Here is a 19,860-nt window from a genome sequence, read left to right as displayed (position 1 = left end):
CACACTTCCGTACGGCGCGTGAGCTCTGCGCCAAACACGCTTCCGTACGGCGCGTAAGCCGGAAGCACCTGGGCGGGGCGTACACTTGGCCCGTCTCCTCGCGTCATTCCGTTAGCAGCCGGCGCGTGCTCGGTTCCCGAGAGCTAACCACTCCGGGCTGGGCTGCGGTGGGAAGAGAACTCCGTTCCGACGTAGGCTTGTGCGGTCCCAGACTAACTTGCAGGATTTTAGTCTGTAGAATTCCTTATTATTCATTTTTTCTTAGACCAACACGAGGAATCATCGGCCACAATAAAGATGGCGGCAGCCGCTTTACCATGGTAACAGGGAAGTCATTTGCTAACAAACTTGGCCCTTACTTTAGTTCCGCCCAAGGGAGGTGCTTGGTCCCGCCTCAGCTGCGTGCTTGTTACTTTATAAAAGCTGGAGTGTACCGAGCAATATGAGGAGAGTCGCGGCAGTCTAGGATATGAGAGAATGAGGAGCGCTCAAATTCAAGGCGTCGCCATAGCTGAGGAGATGGGGAGGTAAAGGGAGAACAGACCCCTGTCTGCTTTTGCGTAGCACCTGGGCTCCATGTGTTTGGTGGTGGTGAGGGAGCGAGGTGGCGGAGGGCGTAGGCTAGCAGGGTATCGGAAAAGATCCTTGACTGCCGGTGCTCAATAAGCGGCTAACGCATGATTTGAACTCAGATTGCCTTGGCTCGGAGACTGAATGTTTAACTGCTGTAGTTATTGCCTCCCAGTATAACTGAGGGAATAGGAATGACTCAACATTTTATTACCATTTTTGGAAAAGAACTTAGAGTATCTATGACTTGGTGATCCTGGGTCGGTGGCTCATAACAACGAACCACCCAAGAATAGGTTGAGGCACCTATAACCAGGGGCTTGTTGCGCTGTCATCAATCATGTGTAGAGAATGGATTGTTGGTCTCTCACTTCATCAACCAACCCTGCTCTACTGGTTATAAAAGAGGAGGTGTGTGCAGAGGATGTTTCCTAAGCTTTTGCTTTTGTATATTTGAGTTTCATTTATAGGCCCTGTGCTGGTGACTCCTGCCTCAGTGCCTGTTGTCCCTGAGTCTTTTCCTTCACTGCAACACTCTTGGGGTGATACATATCTTTAGCCTATAGGTTATAACAAAATGAAGACAGAAGGTAGGGCGTCTGATGCTGTGGTAGGTGTTATGACTGAACCTCAGTTAACACAACAATATAGGTGCAGTATGAAGAGGTGGGGGAAAACTAGGAAAGATGCATTTCTACACAAATGGGACTATATTTAGAATAAGTGTTATTTGGGGGATTTGCTCAGAAGAGAAAGGGTGCATGGTGGAGAATCAAAGAATTTGGGAAACCACAGTCAAGATTTGTGGGGCATTGGCAGTAAGTTTTGTGGAAAAGTCCCGAATTCTCATTTAGTCTTGTTGATGATACTAAGACTCTTGGATAAGGTATAAGTGAAGCAAGCAAAGACACTCAAGATTGTGAAGGCACAGAGACTTGGCCATAGAAGGTCAAACTTCCAAGGCTGGGGTAAGTACTACTTCATGTTTGATCTACATTTAAAGTTCCTCAGAGCCATGGAATAAAATCCCTCATTGGTCTCCAGGGAATATCTGCAAAGGCAGCAACTCCTGGACATACATCACTGCATGAAAAAGATTCCAGATGGCAATGTATCATTACCCATGTTAGGAGAAATTCTCAATGAGCAGCTCCTGTAATAGCTAAGGAAACTTGGGGCTCTCAGAGAGCACCTGAGTGCCAACACAGATCCTGGTCAGTATCTGGATGTAGGTTCCAATTGGCTTGCTTTCCAGAAAGGAAACATCATTCCTAAGTTTTGCACTACTGCATTATCACACCTGTTCTGCAGTAATATTTATACTTTCTGTATTTGAGGGTTCAGCTCTGAGGCTACAGCATAGAGAATTGTGCAGTCCATCAAAGCTGGTCATTCTGGTCTTTTGATTTTAGCATTTTCGTTTTTTAAAAGATCTTATTTATTTGAGAGAGAGTGAGTGAAAGAGCGTGGGCAGAGGGAGAGAGAGAAGCAGGCTCCCTGCTGAGCAGGGAGCCTGATGTGGGGCTCAATCCCAGGACCCTGGGATCATGACCTGAGCCGAAGGCAGATGCTTAACTGACTGAGCCACCCAGGCACTCCTCATTTTTTATTTCTTTTCTAATTATTTTTTCTCAATTCATTCTCAATGAATACATTTCCTATATTTGTTTCCTAGAATCCAGAAGGTTCCTGATTGTTCCCCTGCTCAAGGGCTGCCTTATGAGATACATTGCTTGGTTGCTGGCCAGGGAGTTAGTTGGTCAGCTGAATTGGAGGAAGATTTTCCTTATTCTCGGCAATGGCATGGTGACTTCTTGCTGCTGAATGGGGACTGCTTCCAAACCAAGCATTGGGGAAGACTAGGTAAGAGGAGGAAGTCTCTGAGTTTTTTCTGTAGAATCCAGTCAGCCTTGCCTAAAACGCATCTTTTGGGGGGCTTGTTCTGTTTCAGAACCAGAACTCTGGGAGATTGTTGCAGTGACAAGTGGAATCCAGCGTTTAGCAAAACCAAGGTGGATATCACTGTGCCACACTTAAACTCCAACAGTGTGCTGCTGGGTGAACATGGCTGGACAGAACATGTGGGTAATGGTATCAGGTTGTGGTAAACAGGGTGATAATGATTAAAAATAGCTAGTATTTGTGAAGGGCTGTATCGATTACAAAGCTTTTCTACATAGATCTTCAGTCTCACAAAACCTGGGAGATTGTTTTAGTGTAATATATATATTTTTTTATTGTAGCAAAGTATACATAACAAAATTTATCATTTTAACCATTTTTAAGTGTACACTTCAGTGGCATTAAGTATATTCACATTGTGCAACTATCATCACTGTCCATCTCCAGAACTTCTTTATTTTCCAAGATGGAAACTTCATATCCATTAAACATTAATCCCCCATTATCCCCCCCACCAGCTCCTGGCAACCACCATGCTATCCTCTGTGTCTATGAATTTGACTACTTTAGGTACCTCATATAAGTGGAATCTTAACACTCTATTTTTACTTTTGTGACTGGTTTATTTCACTTAGCATAGTGCCTTCAAGGTTCGTCTATGTCATAGCATGTGTTAGAATTTTCTTCCTTTCTAAGGCTGAATAATATTCCATTGTATGTACACACAAAAATATGTTTAGCCAGTCACCCGTTAATGGACACTTGGGTTGCTTCCACCTTTTGGCTGTTGTGAATAATGTTGCTATGAGCATGGGAGTACAAATACCTCTTTGAGTTCCTGCTTTGAATTCTTTTGCGTATATATCCAAAAGTGTAATTGCTAGATCATGTAATTCAATGTCTAATTGTTGAAGGAATTGCCATACCATTTTCCACAGTGACTGCATCATTTTACATTCCCATCAGCAGTGCGTAGGGGTTCCCATTTCATCCTTACCAACATTTGTTATTTACTTTTTTATTTTTGGAATAATAGCCCTATGGTTGTGAAGTGGTATTGCGTTGTGTTTTTTTTTTTTTTTTAAGATTTTATCTATTTGAGAGAGTGAGAGAGCACGAGCAGGGGAGGGAGGGGCAGAAGGAGAGGGAGAAGCAGCTTCCCCACTGAGCAGGAAGCCCGACGCTGGGCTTGATCCCAGGACCCTGAGATCATGACCTGAGCCGAAGGCAGATGCCCAGCTGACCGAGCCACCCAGGCATCCCTCCGTTGTGGTTTTGATTTGCATTTCACTACTATATTGGGAAACTTACTGTTCTCCTGTGTGTCTCCTTTGCTTTCACAGAGAACACTTTACTTTTGAGATTTCTGGTCACCGAGTATGTGGGGTTTTTTTCTCCCACGATTCTCTGCAACACCAGCTGGGTGTCCTATAATTTAACTCAATTCTGACACCTGGGCATAGTGTCAGATTCCCACAGGTTAAGGGTTCAATCCTACAAGACTGCCTCCGCCCCACTTCAGATGCTAGTTGTAAGTTTAGGTTGTCATCTGTGCTTCTCACTGATTGGCTATAACCTTGGGTTCAGTTAACATGCTACAGCAGCTCACAGACCTCAGGAAAACAGTTACTGACATTTACCAGTTTATTAAAGGATATGAAGGATACAGGTGAAGAGCCAAATGAAGAGAGATGTAAGGTGAGCTCTGGGAAGGTCCTGAGTGCCAGAGCTTCTGTCCTTGTGGAGTTGGGATATGTCATCCTACTGGTACCTGGGTGTGTTCACCTACCGGAAGCTCTGAATCCCCTACCTAATTTTGGCATTTTTATGGAGGCTTCATCACTTAGGCAAGATCAGTCATTAACTCCATTGCCAGCCACACTTCCCTCTGGAGGATGAAGGGTAGGGCTGAAAAATCCAACATCTAATTATGGCTTAGTTATTCAGTGACCAGCCCCCATCTGGGAGCCCACCCAGAGTTGCCTCATTAGGGCAAAAGATACTCCTAATGCTGTTACCACTTAGGAAATAACAACGGATTTAGGAGCCCTGTATCAGGTACAGGATCAAAGACCAAATATTAGAATAAGAGACACTCTTTATGCTCTTATCACTTAGAAATTATAAGGTTTTTAGGAGTTCTAAATAGGGAACCAGGTGCAGAGACCCATATATGTATTTTCTATTATCTCATTCCTAGAAATGAGTGAAGTTGAACATGTTTTCATGTGCTGTTGGCCACTTGTATATATTTTCTGGAGAAATGTATTTAAGTCCTTTTCAATTTTTTAATGGGATTGTCTTTCATTGTAGGAGTCTTTTTTTTTTTTTTTTAATATCCTGGATACTGATCCCTCGTCAGATACATAATTTGCAAATACTTTTTCCCATGGGTAGCCTTTTCTCTATTAACAGTGTCCTTTGATGCACAAAAGGTTTTAGTTTTGATGGATTCCAGCTTACTTATTTTTTATTTGTTGCATGTACATTTGGTATTATATCCAAGAAATCTTTGTTAAATCCAGTGTCATGAAACTTTTCTCCTATGTTTTTTTTCTAAGAGTTTCATAGGTTTAGCTCTTAAATTTAGGTCTTTGATAATTTGAGATAATTTTTTAAAAGACTTTATCTATTTGAGAGAGCGCGTGTGTGTGTGCATGCGTGCGCGCACAAACACAACAGCAGGGGAAAGGGTAAAGGAGAGGGAGAAGCAGATTCCCCACTGAGCAGGGAGCCTGGCATGGGGCTCGATCCCAGGACCCGGGATCATGACCCCAGCCAAAGGCAGCCATTTAACTGAGCCACCCAGGTGCCCCGAGATAATTTTTGTATATGGTTTAGGTAAGGGTCCAGCTTCATCCTTTTACATGTGGATATCCAGTTGTCCCAGCACCATATGTTGGAAAGACTGCTTTTTCCCCCCAGTGAATGGTCTTGGCACCCTTGTTGAAAATCATTTTGAACATAAATGTGAGGATTTATTTCTGGGCTGTTTCATCGATCTGCATGTCTGTCTTCATGCCAGTACCATACTGCTTTGATTATTGTAGCTTTAGTAAGTTTTGAAATAAGGAAGTGTGAGACCTCCAACTTTGTTATTTTTCAAGATTATTGTGACTATTCAAAATCCCTTGAGGTTCTATATGAATTTTAGGATGGATTTTTCTATTTCTGCAAAAATGTCATTGGGATTTTAATAGGGATTGCTTTGAATTTGTAGATTGCTTTCAGTGGTATTAACATCATAACAGTATTGAATCTTCCAACTCATGAACATGGGATGCCACCTTTCTATTTGTGTATTCCTTAATTCTTTTCAGCAAGCTTTTGTAGTTTTTAGCATTAAAGGCACCTCCTTTGTTAAGTTTATTCTTCTTTAAAAATGTCCATGTTTAAGTAAAATTCACATACAGTGTTATATATGAGTTTCAGGAATACAGTATAAGAATTCAACAATTCTATACATTACTCTGGTCTTCAACATAAGTGTACTCTTGATCTCCTTTATTTCACTCCTCTCCTCACCAGTCTCCCATTGGTAACCACCAGTTTTTCTGTATTTATTAATCTGGTTTTTTGATTTTTTTTTTGTTCCTTTGTTTTGTGTCTTAAATTTCACATATGAGTGGAATCATATGGTATTTGTCTTTCTCTGACAGACTTTTTTCAGTTAGTTTATACTCTCTAGGTCCATGCATGTTGTTGCAAATGGCAAAATCTCATTCTTTTTTATGACTGAGTAATATTCCAGGGTGTGGTGTGTGTGTGTGTGCATACATACACATACCACATCTTCTTCATTCAACTATGGGTGGACACTTGGGTTTCATCCATATCTTGGCTATTGTAAATAATGCTGCAGTAAACATAGGGGTGCATATATCTTTTCAATTTAGTGTTTTTCTTTTCTTCGGGGAAATACCCAGTAGTGGAATTACTGGATCATATGATAATTCTATTTTTAATTTTTTGAGGAAGCTTCATACTGTTTTCCAGAGTGGTTTCACCAGTTTCCGTTACCACCAATAACGCATGAGGTTTCCTTTTTTCCCCCACATTCTTGCTAAAACTTGTTATTTTTTGTTTTTGATTTTAGCCATTCAGACAGGTATGAGGTGACATCTCATTGTGATTTTGATATGCATTTCTCTGATGATAAGGGATGTTGAGCATCTTTTCCTGTGTCTGTTGGTCATCTGTATGTCTTCTTTGGAATAATGTCTGTTCATGTCTTCTGCCCATTTTTAATTGGATTCTTTGTTTTTGTGGTGTTGAATTGTGTAAGTTCTTTATATATTTTGGATATTAACTGCTTATTAGATAAGTCATTTGCAGATATCTCCTCTCATTCAGTAGGTTGCCTTTTTGTTTTGTTGATGGTTTCCTTCACTGTACAAAAGTTTTTTTTTGTTGTTATTTTGGTGTAGTCCCAATAGTTTAATTTTGCTTTTGGCTCCCTTGCTGGAGGAGGCGTATCTAGAAAAATGTTGCTACAACTGATGTCAAAGAAATTACTGCCTGTATTTTCCTCTAGGAGTTATATGGGTTCAGGTCTCATTTAGGTCTTTAATCCATTTTGAAGGGTTTTTTTTTGTGTATGTGAATGGCATTAGAAAGTAGTCCAGTTTCATTACTTTGCCTGTAGCTGTCTAATTTTCCCAGCACCATTTGTTGAAGAGATTGTCTTTTTCCCATGGTATATTCTTGCCTCCTTTGTCCTAGGTTTTATTTCTGGGTTTTCTGTCCTGCTCCATTGATCTATGTGTTTGTTTTTGTGCCAGTATCATACTGTTTTTGATTGTTACAGCTTTGTAGTATATCTTAAAATGTGAGATTTTTATACCTCCAGCTTTGTTCTTCTTTTTGAAGATCTTTTTGGCTATTTGGGGTCTTTTATGTTCCCATGCAAATTTTAGTATCATTTGTTCTAGTTATGTGAAAAATGTTGATATTTTGATAAGGATTGCATTAAATCTGTAGATTGCTTTGGGTAGTTTGGACATTTTAACAATATTGTTTCTCCCAATCCATGAGCATGGAATGTCTTTCTGTTTCTTTGTTCTTCAGTTTCTTTCATTGGTGTTTTACAGTTTTCAGAGTACAGGTCTTTTACTTTCTTGATTAAGTTTATTCATAAGTATTTTGTTCTTGGTACAATTGTAAATTGGATTGTTTTCTTAATTTTTCTTCTTGCTACTTTATTAGTAGTGTATAGAAACAACAGATTTCTGTAAATTTTTGTATCATGCTTTATCGAATTCATTTATTACATCTAATAGTTTTTTGGTGGACTCTTTAGGGTTTTCTATGTATAGTATCATGCAATCTGCAGATAGTGACAGTTTTACTTCTTCCTTACCAATATGGATGCCTTTTATCCTTTTCTTTTGTCTGATTGCTGTGTCTAAGACTTCAGTACTATATTGAGTAAAAATGATGAGAGTGGGCATCCTTTTCCTGTTCCTGATCTTAGTGGAAAAGCTTTTAGGTTTTTATGATTGATTATGATGCTGTCTGTGGGATTGTCATATAATGTCTTTATCGTGTTGAGGTGTGTTCCCTCCGAACCCTCTTTTATAAGAGTTTTTATTCTGAGTGGATATTGAATTTTGTCAAATGCTTTTTTTGCATCTATTCAGATGACCATTATTTTGTTAATATGGAGTATCACGTTGATTGGTGAAGGTAATGAACCATGCTTACATCCCTAGAATAAATCCCATTTAATCATGGTGAATGAACCCATTCATGTATTGTTGAATTTGGTTTGCTAATAATTTGTTAAGGATTTTTGCATCTTTGTGCATCAGAGATACTGATCTGTAAATTTTTTTTTAGTGTCTTTGTCTGATTTTGGTATTAGGGCAGTGCTGGCCTTGTAGAATGAATTTGAAAATATTCCTTCCTCTTCTATTTTTTTTTTGGAGTAGTTTGAAAAGGAAAGTTATTTTTTTTAAAAGATTTTTATTTATCTGAGAGAGAGAGAGAGAGGAAGAGAGCACAATCAGGAGGAGGGGAAGCGGGAGAGGGATAAGCAGGCTCCTTGCTGAGCAGGGAGCCCAGCGAGGGGCTTGATCCCAGGACCCCAGGATCATGACCTAAGCCAAAGGCAGATGCTTAACTGACTGAGGCATCCAGGTGCCCCTGAAAAGGATAGTTATTAACTCTTCTGTAAATGTTTGGTAGAATTCACCTGTGAAGCCTCTGGTCCTGGACTTTTGTTTGCTGGGATTTTTTTGATTACTGATTCAATGTTGTTATTAGTATTTGGTTTGTTCACATTTTCTATTTCTTCCTTATTCAGTTTTGGAAGAGTGTATGTTTCTAGGAACTTACCTATTTCTTGTGGGTTGTCCAGTTCTTGGCATATAATTTTTTGTAGTAGTCTCTTATAATCATTTGTATTTCTCTGGTGTTGGTTGTAACTTTTTCATTTCTGATTTTATTTGAGTGTTCTTTGTCTTTTTCTTGATGAGTCTGGCTAAAGGTTTATCAATTTTGTTTATCTTTTAAAAAAACCAGCACTTAGTTTCATTGTATTTTTTATTGTTTTTTGGGCTCTATTTCATTTACAGTTGATCCTTGAACAGTGTGGGGGCTAGGGGCCCCAACCCCCACAGAGTTGAAAATCTGCGTACAACTTTTGACTCCTGCATAACTTAACTACTAAGAGCCTAGTGTTCACTAGAAGCCTTACTGATAATACCACAATTGATTGACACATATTTTGTATGTATGTATTCTATTCTTACAATTAGGTAAGCTAAAGAAGAGAAAATATTAGTAAAAAAATTATAAGGAAGAGAAAATGCATTTAAGGTACTGTACTTTATAAAATGAAATCTGGGAGTGCCTGGTTGGCTCAGTCAGTTAAGCGTCTGCCTTCAGCTCAGGTCATGATCCTGGGTTCCTGGGATCGAGCCCCACATCAGGCTCCCTGCTCGGCGGGAAGTCTGCTTCTGCCTCTCTCCCTCTCCCTTTCCCCCCTGTCCCCACTCATGCTTTCTCTCTCTCTCTCTCTCGCTGTTAAATAAATAAAATTAAGAAAATAAAACACAATCTGTGTGTAGGTGGCCCTGCACAGTTCAAACCCATGTTGTTGAAGGATCAACTCTATTTTTGGAGATTTTTTCATATTGAGGTAGTCCTGTATTGCTGTAAACTTCCCTCTTGAAACTGCTTGGGCTGCGTACCAAAGATTTTGAACAGTTATGTTTCCATTTTCATTTGTCTCCATGTGTGTTTGATTTCCTCTTTGATTTTGTAGTTGACCCATTGGTTGTATAGTAGCATGTTTAGCCTCCATGTGTTTGTGTGTTTCCCATTTTTTTTTTTTGGTGGTAGTTTTCTAGTTTCATACCACTGTGGTCTGAAAAGATACTTGGTATGATTTCAGTCTTCATAAATTTATTGAGACTTGTTTTGTTGCCTAACATGTGATTTATGCTGGGGAATGCTCCATGTACATTTGAATGTGTACTTTGCTACTTTTGGATGGAGTGTTATGTATATATCTGTTAAGTTCAGCTGGTCCAGCGTGTTGTTCAAAGCCATGGTTTCCTTACTGATTTTCTCTCTGGGTGATCCATTGATGTGTGTGAGCTGTCCCCTGATCTTATTGAATTACTGTTAATGCTTCCCTTTAGGTCTGTTAATACTTGCTTTATATCTTTAGGTGCCCCTCTGTTGGGTACATATATATTTATAATTGTTATATCCTGTTGTTGAATCGAACCCTTTATCATGTAATGCTCTTTTTGGTCTCTTGTTATGGTCTTTGAAGCCTGTTTTGTCTGATATCAGTATTGCTAACCTAGCTTTTTTTTCCCCCCATTTACGTGGAATATCTTTCTCCATTCCTTCACTTTCAGTCTGTATGTATCTTTAGGTTTGAAGGGAGTCTCTTGTAGGCAGCATATAGATGGGTTTTGTTTTTTTTAATCCATTCATTCACCCTGTGTCTTTTGATTGGAGCATTTAGACCATTAACATTCAAAGTAATTATTGACAGGTGTGTACTTAACTGCCATTTTTGTTAATTGTTCTCTGGCTGTGTTTCTAGTTCTTCTGTTTTCCTTTCATCTTGTTCTGTTCACTTGTGATTTGATGACTTTCTTTAGTGTTATGCTGGATTCCTTTCTCTTTACTTTTTGTGTATCTATTATAGGTTTTTTGTTTGTAGTTATCATGGGGTTCATATGTAACATCGTATGTATACAGCAATCTGTCTTAAGTTGATGGTCACTTAAGTTCAAACACATTCTGAAGACGCTACATTTTTACTTCCCCCACTCCACATTGTATTTGATGTCATATTTTACATCTTTTTATTTTGTGTATCCCTTAGCTACCTTTTGTAGATACAATTAATTTTACTGCTTTTGTCTTTTAACCTTCATATTAGCTTTATAAGGGGTTGATTTACTACCTTTACTTGGTTCGCTTTTACCAGTAAAATATTTTTCCTTTCATAATTTTCTTCTAGTTATGGCTTTCTCTCTTCCACTTCAGAATTTCCTTTGACACTTCTTATAAGCCAGTTTTAGTGGTGATGTACCTGTATCTTTTGTTTCTGGGAAACTATCCTTCAGTTCTGAATGGTAACCTTGTGGGTTGAGTATTCTTGGTGGCAGGTATTTTCCTTTCAACGCTTTGAATATAACATGCCACTCCTTCATGGCCTACAGATTTTCTACTAATAAATCAGCTTATGGTGTTATGGTATTTCCTTTTTACATAACTATTTGCTTTTCTCTTGTTTTTAAAAGATTCTCTTTATTTATTTATTTATTTATTTATTTATTTATTTATTTATTTTTTGAGAGAGAGAAACAGGAGAGGGAGAGGGAAGGGGAGAGGAAGAATCCCAAGCAGACCCTATGCTGAGCACAGAGCCTGACATAGGGCTTGATGTCACAACCCTGAGATCATGACCTGAGCTGAGATCAAGAGGTGGATACCCAACTGACTGAGCCATCCAGGTGCCCCTAAGGATTCTCCTTTTATTTTTAATTTTTTGACATTTTAATTATTATGTGTCTTGGTGTGGACCTCCTTGGGTTCATCTTGTTTGGGGCTCTCTGAGCTTGCTGGACCTGGATGTCTTTTTCCATCCCCAGGTTAGGGAAATTTTAGCTATTATTTTTTTCAAATAAGTTTTCTGCCCCCTCTGTCTGTCTTCTCCTTCTGGGACCTCTCTAATGTGAATGTTAGTATGCTTGATATTGTCTCAGAGGTCCCTTAACCTATCCTCATTTTTAAAAAATCTTTTTCCTTTTGGCTCTTCAGTTTGGGTGCTTTCGGCTACCCTGTTTTCCAGATTGCTTGATTGTTTTTCTGCATTTTTAAATCTGTTCTTGATCCTCTCTAGTGTATTTTTCACTTCAGTTATTTTATCCTTCAGCTCTAATTGGTTCTTTTTCATATTTTCTATCTTTTTGTTGCTGTTTTCACTTAGTTTATCCACTCTTCTCTCAAGTCTGGTGAGTATCTTTATAACCATTACTTTGAAGTCCTTATCAAATAGATTTCGTTTTTTTTTATTTCAAATATATCTTTATTTCTTTTTTTTTTTAATAATTTTTTATTATATTATGTTAGTCACCATTCAGTACATCCCCGGTTTCCGATGTAAGGCTCGATGATTCATTAGTTGTGTATAACACCCAGTGCACCATGCAATACGTGCCCTCCTTACTACCCATCACCGGTCTATCCCATTCCCCCATCCTCCTCCCCTCTGAGGTCCTCAGTTTGTTTCTCATAGTCCATAGTCTCTCATGTTTCATTCCCCCTTCTGATCACCCCCCTTTCTTTATCCCTTTGTTCCCCTACCGATCATCCTAGTTCTTATGTTCCATAGATGAGAGAAATCATATGATAGTTGTCTTTCTCTGCTTGACTTATTTCACTTAGCATTATCTCCTCCAGTGCCGTCCATGTTGTAGCAAATGTTGAGAACTCGTTCTTTCTGATAGCTGAGTAATATTCCATTGTATATATGGACCACAACTTCTTAATCCAGTCATCTGTTGAAGGGCATCTCGGCTCCTTCCACGATTTAGCTATTGTGGACATTGCTGCTATGAACATTGGGGTGCATATGGCCCTTCTCTTCACTATGTCTGTATCTTTGGGGTAAATACCCAGTAGTGCAATGGCTGGATCATAGGGTAGCTCAATTTTTAACTTTTTAAGGGACCTCCACACTGTTTTCCAGAGTGGCTGTACCAACTTGCATTCCCACCAACAATGTAGGAGGGATCCCCTTTCTCCACATCCTCTCCAACAATTGTTGTTTCTTGCCTTGTCTATTTTTGCCATTCTAACTGGCGTAAGGTGGTATCTCAGTGTGGTTTTGATTTGAATTTCCTTGATGGCTAATGATTTTGAACATTTTTTCACGTGTTTGTTAGCCATTTGTATGTCTTCATTGGAAAAGTGTCTGTTCTTATCTTCTGCCCATTTTTTGATTTGTTTATTTGTTTCTCGTGTATTGAGTTTGATAAGTCCTTTGTAGGTGTTGGATACCAGTCCTTTATCTGTAGTGTCATTTGCAAATATATTCTCCCATTCAAAGGGCTGCCTCTTAGTTTTTCTGACTGTTTCCTTGGCTGTGCAGAAACTTTTAATCTTGATGAAGTCCCATAAATTCATTTTATCTTTTGTTTCTCTTGCCTTTGGGGATGTGTCATGAAAAGATTGCTTTGGCCGATGTCGTAGAGGTTGTTGCCTATGTTCTCCTCTAGAATTTTGATGGATTCCTGTTTCACATTGAGGTCTTTCATCCATTTGGAGTTTATTTTTGTGTATGGTGTGAGAGAGTGGTCAAGTTTCATTCTTTTGCATGTAGCTGTCCAATTTTCCCAGCACCATTTATTGAAGAGACTGTCTTTTTCCCACCGGATGTTTTTTCCTGCTTTATCAAATATTAGTTGCCCAAAGAGCCGAGGGTCCATTTCTGGGCTCTCTGTTCTGTTCCATTGGTCTATGTGTCTGTTTTTGTGCCAGTACCATGCTGTCTTTGTGATCACAGCTTTGTAGTACAGCTCGAAATCCGGCATTGTGATGCCCCCAGCTTTGTTTTTCCTTTTCAACAATTCCTTGGAGATTCGGGGCCTTTTCTGTTTCGATACAAATTTAAGGCCTGTTAGTTCCAGTTCTTTGAAAAATGTCATCGATATTTTGATCGGGATAGCACTGAAAGTGTAGATTGCTCTGGGTAGCATGGACATTTTCACTATGTTAATTCTTCCGATCCATGAGCATGGAATATCTTTCCATCTTTTTATGTCTTCCTCAGTGTCTTTCAAGAGTGATTTATAGTTTCTAGAATATAGGTCCTTTATGTCTCTGGTTAAGTTAATTCCAAGGTAACATATGGTTTTTGGTGCTATTGTAAATGGGATGGATTCCCTAATTTCTCTTTCTTCGGTCTCGTTATTCGTGTATAGAAATGCAACTGATTTCTGAGCATTAATTTTGTATCCCGCCACATTACTGAATTGCTCTATAACTTCTAATAGTTTGGGAGTGGCTTCTTTTGGGTTTTCCATATAGAGTATCATGTCATCTGCAAAGAGAGACATTTTGACTTCTTCTTTGCCGATTTGAATACCTTTGATCCCTTTTTGTCGTCTGATTGCTGTTGCAAGGACTTCTAGTACTATGTTGAATAATAGTGGCGAGAGTGGGCATCCTTGTCAAGTTCCTGATCTTAAGGGAAAGGCTTCCAGCTTTTCCCCATTGAGAATAATATTTGCAGTAGGCTTTTCATAGATGGCTTTTATGAGATTGAGAAATGTACCTTCTATTCCTACACTCTGAAGGGTTTTAATCAGGAAAGGATGCTGTATTTTGTCAAATGCTTTTTCGGCATCGATTGAGAGGATCATATGGTTCCTGAGTCTTTTCTTGTTGATATGATGTATCACGCTGATTGATTTGCGAATATTGAACCACGCTTGCATCCCAGGTATGAATCCCACTTGATCGTGATGGATAATCCTTTTAATGTACTGTTGGATTCTATTAGCAAGTATCTTGTTGAGGATTTTGGCATCCATATTCATTAGGGATATTGGTCTGTAATTCTCCTTTTTGAGGGGGTCTTTGCCTGGTTTGGGGATCAAGGTAATATTGGCCTCATAGAATGAGTTTGGTAGCTTTCCTTCTGTTTCTATTTTTTGAAATAGCTTTAGGAGAATAGGTATTATTTCTTCTTTGAATGTTTGGTAGAATTCCCCAGGAAAACCGTCCGGGCCTGGAGTTTTGTTATTTGGAAGGTTGTTTATCACTGACTCAATTTCTTCATAATTAATTGGCCTGTTTAAGGAATCAATTTCTTCTGGTTTCAATCTTGGTAGTTTATAGGTTTCCAGGAAGGATTCCATCTCTTCCAGATTGCTTAGTTTATTGGCATATAGCTGTTGATAAAAATTTCTAATAATCCTTCCAATTTCGATGGTGTTTGTCGTGACCTCTCCTTTTTCATTCATAATTTTAATAATCTGGGTCCTTTCTCTTTTCTTTTGGTTAAGTCTTGCCAGTGGTCTGTCAATTTTATTGATTCTCTCAAAGAACCAGCTTCTAGTCCTGTTGACTTGCTCTACTGTACTTCCGGTTTCTGCTTGATTGATTTCAGCTCTAATTTTGGTCAACTGCTTCCTCATGCGTGGATTAGGCCTGTCCCTCTGTTGCTGTTCCAGCTTCTTGAGGTGAGAATATAAAAACTGCATTTTAGATTTTTCTATTCTTTTGAGTGAGGCTTGGATGGCTCTGTATTTCCCCCTTAGGACTGCCTTTGCAGTATCCCATAGGTTTTGGACTGTTGTATTTTCATTCTCATTGGTCTCCATAAATTGTTTAATTTGATTTTTGATTTCCTGGTTTATTGAGTCATTCCTGAGCAGGATGGTTCTTAGTCTCCAAGTGTTTGAGTTTCTTCCAAATTTTTCCTTGTGGTTGAGTTCCATTTTCAGAGCGTTGTGGTCTGAGAATATGCAGGGGATAATTTCAATCTTTTGGTATTGATTGAGACCTGTTTTGTGTCCCAGAACATGGTCTATTCTTGAGAATGTTCCATGGGCATTAGAATAGAATGAGTATTCTTTGGCTCTGGGGTGTAGTGTTCTATATATATCTATGAGGTCCAACTCGTTGAGTATGGCATTCAAAGCCTTTGATTCTTTGCTTAGTTTTTGCCAGGGTGTTCTATTTCTGATAGTGGAGTGTTGAGGTCCCCTACTATTAATGTATTTTTATTTATATGTCTCTTTATTCTGGTTAAGAGTTGGCTTGTGTATCTTGCTGCTCCCCTGTTGGGGGCATATATATTTATAATTGTCATATCCACTTGTTGAATACTTCTCTTAAGAATAATATAGTGCCCTTCTGCGTCTCTAACTATAGTCTGTAGTTTAAAATCCAATTTATCTGATATGAGAATTGCTACCCCAGCTTTCTTTTGAGGTCCATTTGCGTGAAAGATGGTACTCCATCCCCTACTCTCAGTCTGAATGCATCTTTGGGTTCGAAATGAGTCTCTTGTAGACAGCAAATGGATGGGTCATTTCTTTTTATCCAATCTGCCACCCTGTGGCGTTATGGGATGGTTCAAACCATTTACATTAAGACTGATTACTGAGAGATATGATTTTAATGATGCCATGTTGCCAGTAAAGTCTTTGTTTGTATTGGCTGTGACTTTCTGTTCTGTATCACTCTTGGGGCCTTTTTACTTTTATAGAACCCCCTGTAATATCTCCTGTAGGGCTGGTTTCGTGGTTACGAAATTGGTTAGTGACTGGCGATTCTGAAATGTCTTTATTTCTCCATCAATTCTGAATGACAGCCTTGCTGGATAAAGGATCCTTGGCTGCATGTTTTTCTCTGAAAGAGCTTTAAATATGCTCCCCCAACCCTTTCTCTCATTCCAGGTCTGTGTAGACAGGTCTGACGTAATTCTGATACCTTTGCCTTGGTACGTGAGAAATTTCTTTGCCCTGGCCGCTTTCAATACTGTATCCTTGGATCTAATATTTGCGAAATGCACTATGACGTGACGTGGTGTAGGTTTGTCATGGTTGAGCTTGGGAGGGGTCCTCTCTGCCTCTTGGACACGAATGTTTGTTTCCCTCGCTAGATTAGGGAAGTTTTCAGCTACAATTTGTTCAAATATCTCTTCTAGACCTCTGTTTTTCTCCACCCCCTCGGGGATGCCGATGATTCTAACATTGGATCGTTTCATTGAGTCAGTAATCTCCCGTATCCTACTTTCGTGGGCGTGGATTTTTTTAAGACCATCTTCTATTTTCATTTTTTCCTCTATTAACCCATCCTCCAATTCACTAACCTATTCCTCTGCTTCTGTGACCCTGGCCGTCAGAGCCTCTAGTTTTGCCTGCATTTGGCTCATAGAATTTTTAATTTCTGTCAGATTCGCTCTCATTTCTGTCCTTAGGGATTCTATATTCTCAGTAACCTTTTCCTTAATAGTTTTTTCAATTCTACTCATCATTTTGACCATCGTTACTCTGAATTCCATTTCTGATACTTTGGTTACATCCATATCCATTATTTCTGTGGCAGAGGCCACAGACTCACTGTCTTTTCTTTGCTGGGGGGGGGGGGGCTTCTCCTTCTTGTCATTCTGATGAGGAGAGGTTGCGGGGTTGTCCAGAGCCCAAATTATTGACTGGGTCCCAGGCCGTGCCCCTTGTTTTATAGGGATCTTAGGGACGTGGGCTGCTTCTTTAAAGATTTTATTTATTTATTTATGTTGCAGCCAACCAGGGAGAGAGGGAACAGAAGCAGGGGAGTGGGAGAGGAAGAAGCAGGCCCCCAGCTGAGGAGCCCGATGAGGGACTCCTTTCCAGAAAGCCGGGATCACGCCCTAAGCCGAAGACAGGCGCTCAATGACTGCGCCACCCAGGCGCCCGGGTTGTGGGCTTCTTGATTTTTCAGCCTGCCTTCTGGGGGAGGGGCCTGCCGCGCCGATACTCAGGCAACCCTATTTGGGTAGAGTCTCCGCATCCCCTGCGAGGGGGGATGGGGATGGGCACTCTCTGAGCCGGTATTTCCAGGCTTTTGTTCTCTGGCGGCTTTCCCTGGCGGTTTGCTGTGCCTCTTCTGAGAGTCAGAGCAGCAGCGGCTGAATTTCAGCCTCTGTCACAGAACAGAGGGATTGCGGCCCGTTCTCTACTAATGTTCTGGCCACTTTAACTCTGTTATTGTTGGTGCTGCTCAACGCTGCAGCGTCCCGGGATGTGCGCCCCACACCCGGCGTCCCAGCCCTCACTTCCAGGGCCGGCGCGTCTCTGTCTTTTGTGTTTCTAACGCCGCCAGCCGTCCCGCGCGCTCCAGAAGCTCCCGGTCTCAGTCTGGATCCAGTGAGCGCACCGGGATTCCGGTGTTCCGCGAGATGCCTGGTGGCATGCGCACCCGGCTCACAGTCTCAGTCCGCTGCTTTGCGGGTGCCATCCGCGAGCCCCGCCCGTTCCCCCGTGCAAGTGGCTACCGCTTCCCGGCGTCCGAACGCGGCGGCTCCCACCCCCTTCCGTTTATCTTCCGATATCTGTGCACAGTTTCATGGCTCCCCGCTTCGTACCTCAATACTCAGCACTGGAGATGTTCATTTGTAGAGATCCAGATGCATCTTCCTGCGTCTCAGGCTGGTTCCGTGTTTGTTTAGGCTGGTCTGGTACCTATCCAGCTCGACTCGGGGGACTGGCTGAAAACGGTGTCTCCTACTCCTCCGCCATCTTAACTCCTCCTCCTTATCAAATAGATTTCTGATCTCCATTTCATTTAGTTCTTTTTCTGAAGTTTTGTGTTATTCTTTTGTTTAGAACATATTCCTGTGTCCTCATTTTGTCCGAGTCTCTGTGTTTGTTTCTTTGAATTATGTAAGGCAGCTATGTTATGTGTTCTGCTCTTGAACGTAGTGGCCTTATGAAGAAGGTATCTTGTGGTGCCCAGTGGTGCTGTCTCCCTGGTCAGCAGAACCAGCCACTGTGGGAGTGTCCACTCTGTGGTTCATAGGTCCTCCTGTTGTGACTTGGCCACGACTGCTGCTGGTACACTTGTGGGCGTGGCTGGCCATCAGCTCTGTTGTCAGCAGTGACCCGTGTCACTGCTGCGAGCATACTGGTGGGCAGGGCTGGACCCTGGTGCAGCTTGCTGAGTGGTCCAAATATAGCTGCTGCCAGCTTTCTGGTGGGTGGGGTAGCTCCTAACACAGCTCGTTGAGAGTCCCATCTGTAGCTGCTGCTGGTATGCTGGTAGGTGGGATTAGTTCCCGTTGTAGCTGGCCGAGAGGCTGGGCTATAGATGCTGGTGGCTTGCTACTGGGTGCACCCATCTCTTGGTACAGCTGGCTGAGTGGGCTGGCCACAGTGGCTGTGGGTATGCTGGTGGATGGGGCAGGAATCCTACGCCCCTCCCCAGGGCAGGAGTTACTTGGTAGGGGTGCCTGTCCCAGGCTGGGCTGCCTGCCAGGCGTGGTGAGGCGGTAGTTGGTTTGAAGCGGCTCCTGCGGGGTGGGTTGACAGGGGAACACTGAGGCAGGGCAAGTAGTGCTAGCAAGGTAGATGGAGAGTATCAGAACTGGTGTCTACCAGTGCTGGTCCAGCTAGACTGAAGGAGGGCAAGAAAAATGGTGCTGCCTACCAGCACTCCTGTTCCTGGAGAAAGTTCCAGTAGATCCCCTGTGTCTCTAGCACATAACTAAAATGTGTAAATCTCCTTCAGGTATAACACAGGTGTTTTCCAAACTGCTGCTTCTGTGCTGAGTCTCAGACCAAGTGATAGAGTGTGCTGGCCCTTTCAGAGCGAAGTCTCAGTTTCCTATAATCCGGTGGCTCTCTTGGAGTCAAGCCCTGCTGATTATCAAATCTTCAGTTTTGAGTTCTGCTGTTTTCAAAGACAGATATAATGGAGGCTCTTCCTTTTGGTGTAGTTCCCCAGGGCTGGGGGAGCCCATGTGGGTCTTGATCCCCTCACTCCTCAAAGGAGAGGACCTTCATGCCTGTGATATACCTTCTTCTTGTGAGTCACCATGCCGGGCATTTGGTTCCTGGCTGTCTCTGCCCTTCTACTCTTTTCAATATGGCCTTTTTTTTTTTAAATGTCATTGCCTTTGGGAGGATCCATTCTGCCAGTGTTCAGGTAGTTTTCAGTGTGCGTTGCACTACATGAAGTCATTGCCTCAGTGTGTCTGTGGGAGGAGGTGAGCCCAGGAGCTTCCTGCTCTGTCATCTTCCTGTCTCCTCTAGTTGTGGTGTTTTTTTTTTTTTAATGTCAGTGTGGGTAGGGGTTGGAAGCCCTGGACAGAGCTTCCTAGTCTGCTAACTTGCAGATGTCCCTAAAAAAGAGTATCTATTTTATAAA

General features: G+C 41.2%; 1 long non-coding RNA gene across 4 annotated transcripts in view; it reads left to right on the top strand.

The window, feature by feature from the left end:
- The first annotated feature begins 81 nt into the window (after positions 1-81).
- The window catches only part of LOC123000271 (uncharacterized), a 37,892-nt gene continuing 18,113 nt past the window's right edge, over positions 82-19,860 (top strand). Inside the window, exons 1-3 of one of the 4 annotated variants that reach the window (XR_006408165.3) lie at positions 82-1,538; positions 2,246-2,433; positions 2,522-2,651. This is a non-coding gene — a long non-coding RNA (uncharacterized LOC123000271). The remainder of the gene's footprint in view (positions 1,539-2,245; positions 2,434-2,521; positions 2,652-19,860) is intronic. The other 3 variants (XR_006408166.3, XR_008959689.1, XR_007188383.2) reach the window with 3 other exon arrangements.

The sequence above is a fragment of the Ursus arctos genome, chromosome X (genome assembly GCF_023065955.2).
Source record: "Ursus arctos isolate Adak ecotype North America chromosome X, UrsArc2.0, whole genome shotgun sequence".
In the NCBI taxonomy this organism is placed as follows: domain Eukaryota; kingdom Metazoa; phylum Chordata; class Mammalia; order Carnivora; family Ursidae; genus Ursus; species Ursus arctos.
This window is presented reverse-complemented; position numbering and strand designations above follow the sequence as displayed.